Below are 6,016 nucleotides of genomic sequence, written 5' to 3' on the forward strand. Positions count from 1 at the left end.
GACTCCCTGCCGAGCAGGGAGCCTGATGCGGGACTCGATCCCGGGACTCCAGGATCATGACCTGAGCCGAAGGCAGTCGCTTAACCAACTGAGCCACCCAGGCGCCCACACTATATCATTCTTAAAGGGTCTATCCAACAAGGAGATCTAACAATTGTAAATATCTATGCCCCCAACATGGGAGCAGCCATGTACATAAGCCAACTGTTAAACAAAATAAAGAGTCATATTGATAACAATACGTTAATTGTAGGGGACCTCAGTACTCCACTCTCAACAATGGACAGATCATCTAAGCAGAAAATCAACAAGGAAACAAAAGCCTTCAATGATGCACTGGACAGATGGACCTCATAGATGTATACAGAACATTCCACCCTAAAACAACCTAAAACAACAGAATACTCATTCTTCTCTAACGCACATGGAACTTTCTCCAGAATATACCACATACTGGGTTAGAAATCAGGTCTCAACCGATACCAAAAGACTGAGATTATTCCCTGCATATTCTCAGACCACAATGCTTTAAAACTGGAACTCAATCACAAGAAAATATTTGGCAGAAATTCAAGCACTTGGAAGCTAAAGACCACTCTGCTCAAGAATGTTTGGGTCAACCAGGAAATCAAAGAAGAACTTAAACAATTCATGGAAATCAATGAGAACGAAAACACATCGGTCCAAAACCTATGGGATACTGCAAAGGCGTTTCTAAGGGGGAAATACATAGCCATCCAAGCCTCACTCAAAAAAAAAAAAAAAAAAAAGAAAAATCCCAAATTCACCAACTAACTCTACACCTTAAAGAACTAGAGAAAAAGCAACAAACGATGCCTAAGCCATGCATTAGAAGAGAAATAATTAAGATTAGAGCAGAGATCAATGAATTAGAAACCAGAAACACAGTAGATCAGATCAACGAAACTAGAAGTTGGTTCTTTGAAAGAATTAATAAGATCGATAAACCACTGGCCAGACTTATCCAAAAGAAAAGAGAAAGGACCCAAATTAATAAAATTATGAATCAAAGGGGAGAGATCATGACTAACACCAAGGAAATAGAAACAATTATTAGAAATTATTATCAACAGCTATATGCCAATAAACTGAGCAATCTGGATGAAATGGAGGCCTTCCTGGAAACCTATAAGCTGGCAACTCTGAAACAGGAAGAAAATGACAACCTGAATAGGCCAATAACCAGTAACGAGATTGAAGCAGTGATCAAAAACCTCCCAAAAAACAAGAGTCCAGGGCCTGATGGATTCCCTGGGGAATTCTACCAAACATTCAAAGAAGAAATAATACCTATTCTACTGAAGCTGTTTCAAAAAATAGAAACAGAAGGAAAACTTCCAAACTCATTCTTTGAGGCCAGCATTACCTTAATCCCCAAACCAGGCAAAGACCCCATCAAAAAGGAGAATTTCAGACTGATATCCCTGATGAATATGGATTCCAAAATCCTCAACAAAATCCTAGCTAATAAGATCCAACAATACATTAAAAGGATCATCCACCATGACCAAGTGGGATTTATCCCCAGGATGCAAGGTGGTTCAACATTTGCAAATCAATCAGTGTGATAGAACACATTAATAAGAGGAGGGAGAAGAACCATATGGTCCTCTCAATTGATGCAGAAAAAGCATTTGACAAAATACAGCATCCTTTCCTGATTAAAACTCTTCAGAGTATAGGGATAGAGGGAACATTCCTCAAGTTCATAAAATCCATCTATGAAAAACCCACAGCGAATATCATCCTCAATGGGGAAAAGCTGGGGGCCTTTCCCTTAAGATCAGGAAGACGACAAGGATGCCCACTCTCGCCACTATTGTTCAACATAGTACTAGAAGTCCTAGCAACAGCAATCAGACAACAAAAAGCAATAAAAGGTATTCAAATTGGCAAAGAAGAAGTCAAACTCTCTCTTTTTGCAGATGACATGATACTTTATGTGGAAAACCCAAAAGACTCCATCCCCAAATTACTAGAACTCATACAGCAATTCAGTAATGTGGCAGGATACAAAATCAATGCACAGAAATCAGTTGCTTTCTTATACACTAACAATGCAACTGTAGAAAGAGAAATTAGAGAAATGATTCCATTTACAATAGCACCAAAAACCATAAGATACCTTGGAATAAACCTAACCAAAGAGGTAAAGGATCTATACTCTAGCAACTACAGAACACTCATGAAAGAAGTTGAAGAAGACACAAAAAGATGGAAAAATATTCCATGCTCATGGATCGGAAGAATAAACATTGTTAAAATGTCTATGCTACCCAGAGCAATCTATACCTTCAATGCCATCCCGATCAAAATTCCAATGACATTTTTCAGAGTGGTGGAACAAACAATCTTAAAATTTGTATGGAATCAGAAAAGACCCTGAATTGCCAAGAAAATGTTGAAAAAGAAAAACAAAGCTGGGGGCATCACGTTGCCCGATTTCAAGCTATATTACAAAGCTGTGATCACCAAGACGCATGGTACTGGCACAAAAACAGACATATAGACCAATGGAACAGAATAGAGAACCCAGATATGGACCCTCAACTCTATGGTCAAATAATCTTCGACAAAGCAGGAAAAAATATGCAATGGAAAAAAGACAGTCTCTTCAATAAATGGTGCTGGGAAAATTGGACAGCCACATGCAGAAGAATGAAACTCGACCATTCTCTAACACCATTCACAAAGATAAACTCAAAATGGATGAAAGACCTCAATGTGAGACAGGAAGCCATCCAAATCCTAGAGAAGAACATAGGCAGTAACCTCTTCGACATCAGCCACAGCAACTTCTTTCAAGATACATCTCCAAAAGCTAGTGAAACAAAAGCAAAAATGAACTTTTGGGACTTCATCAAGATAAAAAGCTTCTGCACAGCCAAGGAAACAGTCAACAAAACAAAGAGGCAACCCACAGAATGGGAGAAGATATTTGCAAATGACACTACAGATAAAGGGCTGGTACCCAAGATCTATAAAGAACTTCTCGGTGCGCCTGGGTGGCTCAGATGGTTGAGAGTCTGCCTTCGGCTTGGGTCATGATCCCAGGGTCCTGGGATCGAGCCCCGCATCGGGCTCCCTGCTCGGCGGGGAGCCTGCTTCTCCCTCTGCCTCTGCCTCTCTCTCTTTCTCTCTGACTCTCATGAATAAATAAATAAAACATTTTTAAAAATAAAAAAATATAAAGAACTTCTCAAACTCAACACCCAAAAAACAAATGATCAAGTCAAAAACTGTGCAGAAGATATGAAAAGACACTTCTCTGAAGAAGACATACAAATGGCTAACAGACACATGAAAAAATGTTCATCATCATCAGCCATCAGGGAAATCCAAATCAAAACCACATTGAGATACCACCTTACACCAGTTAGAATGGCCAAAATGGACAGGGAAAGAAACAACAAATGTTGGAGAGGTTGTGGAGAAAGGGGAACCCTCTTACACTGTTGGTGGGAATGCAAGTTGGTACAGCCCCTTTGGAAAACAGTGTGGAGGTGCCTCAAAAAATTAAAAATAGAGCTACCCTTTGATCCAGCAATTGCACTCCTGGGTATTTACCCCATAGACACAGATGTAGTGAAAAGTAGGGCCATATGCACCCCAATGTTCATAGCAGCAATGTCCACAATAGCCAAACTGTGGAAAGAGCTGAGATGCCCTTCAACAGATGAATGGATAAAGAAGATGTGGTCCATATATACAATGGAATATTACTCAGCCATCAGAAAGGATGAATACCCAACTTTTATGTCAACATGGATGGGACTGGAAGAGATTATGCTAAGTGAAATAAGTCAAACAGAGAAAGTCAATTATCATATGGTTTCACTTATTTGTGGAACATAAGGAATAGCATGGAGGACATTAGGAGAAGGAAGGGAAAAATGAAGGGGGGGGAATTGGAGGGAGAGATGAACCATGAGAGACTACGGACTCTGAGAAACAAACAGGGTTTTAGAGGGGAGGGGGGAGGGGGGATTGGTTAGCCCGGTGATGGGTATTAAGGAGGGCACGTACTGAATGGAGCACTGGGTGTTATATGAAAACAATGGTTCATGGATCACCACATCAAAAACCAATGATGTATATTGTATGGTGACTAACATAAAATAATAAAATTTTAAAAATTAAAAAAAAAAGAAACATAGTAAACCAAAAGCAAGTTTTTTAAAAAGACTAATAACATTGATAAATCTCTAGGTAGTTTGACCAAGGGGGAAGAAAAAAAGAAAATCAGAAATGAAAGAGAAAACATGGCTACAGACACTACAGAGATTAAAAGGAAATAACATCTGTCAAAAGGTAATCAACCATAAATCTGGTGTTTTTTTTCCTGCACTCTATCCTGTTTTATTAATCTCTTACAGCTATGCTTTATGCTAGTACCACATTGTTTTAATGCAATCTGTGATGACATCTCTTCTTTCATTTTTGTTGTTAGTAATTTGTGTCTTCTCCTTGTTGTTTGTTTTGGTCAGCCTGACTTATAAAGAATCAGCTGTTGGTTTCATTGATTTTTCCCTTTTGCTTTCTGTTTTCAATTTCATCGATTTCTGCTCTAATTTTTATTACTTTCTTTCTTCTATTTGCTTTAAGCTTAAATTGCTCTTCTTTCTTTAGTTTCACTAGATAGAAGCATGGTTTTGTGATGTTTTCATTTTTCTATTATATTCATGTAATGCTAGAAGTTTTCCCCGAGCTTTTGCTGTATCTCACAAATTTTGATAAGTTGTATTTTCATTTAATTGAAAATATATTTTAATTTCTCTTCAGACTTCTTTGATGCATTTGTTTTTATAAGGGTGCTGTTTAAGCTCCAATTGTTTGAACATTTCCCAGCTATCTTTTATTGTTAATTTCTATATTAGTGCAATTGTGGTCTATGAAGATACTTTGTATAATTTCTATTCTTTTAAACTTGTTAAGGTATGTTTTATATAGTTGATCTTGGGGAATGTTCCATGAAGCTTGAAAAGAATGTATATTCTACTGTTGTTGAATAAATCATTCTATAAATGTCAAGCACACCAAGTTGATTGATAGTGCTGTCAGGTCAATTATATTTTTACTGATTTTCTACTTGCTGGATCTGTCAGTTACTGATAGAGATGTGTTGAAGTCTCCACCTGTAATAGTTAAATTTTCTATTTCTCCATACAGTTCTATCAGTTTTGTCTCATGTATTTTATACTCTATCATTAGGTGCATTTACACTAAGGATTTTTCTGTCTTCTTTGAAAGCTAGACACCTTTATCATTTTAGATTGTTCTTCTTTATCTGTGATAATGTTCCTTGTTCTGATAGTATATATAATTGTAGGGCTATGTCTATATAGTGAAAGCAAATTTGGTAATTGTAAATGTATTAATAATATGCCAAAAATTTTATCAAATGTTTGCTAATTAAAAACATAAGCACAAGAACAAAAAATAAAAAAAGAAAACAGAAACAAATGGACCCTTTTTTCAGACTTTTTACTTTTAAGTCTCACTTGCCATTTTAGTACTTCTTAACTGAATTCACTAATTTGACTGTAATTTAAAATAAGCAGTTTTTAGTTTGAATTGCAGATGGGGTCTGGTGTTGAGGGGAATTGCCTATAAAAACAGAAAAGGTGGAAATTCCACCACCTAATTTTTTCTGATAGGTTTATTTAAAAAATATTGGATTCTAGCTGTTTATATTTTATGTCTTTCACCAACATTTCTCTCTCTTTTTTAAGTTTTTATTTAAATTCCAGTTAGTTAACTTACAGTGTAATATTAGTTTCAGGTGTACAATATAGTGACTCAACACTTCCGTACATGATCTGGTGCTATTTTTCTTTATTCACTTTAAAAATTATGACTGTCAGAAAAGTAAAAAAAGAAAAAAAGAAAAAAAAAGACAGATACTTACTTGGGTTATAGCCTACACATTATTTTGTGCTTTTCTCCCTGTGATACAGAATGAACAGAAGTTCTAGGAAATAGCATAAATTCCAGC

This window comes from Neomonachus schauinslandi, chromosome 5 (assembly GCF_002201575.2).
Source record: "Neomonachus schauinslandi chromosome 5, ASM220157v2, whole genome shotgun sequence".
In the NCBI taxonomy this organism is placed as follows: domain Eukaryota; kingdom Metazoa; phylum Chordata; class Mammalia; order Carnivora; family Phocidae; genus Neomonachus; species Neomonachus schauinslandi.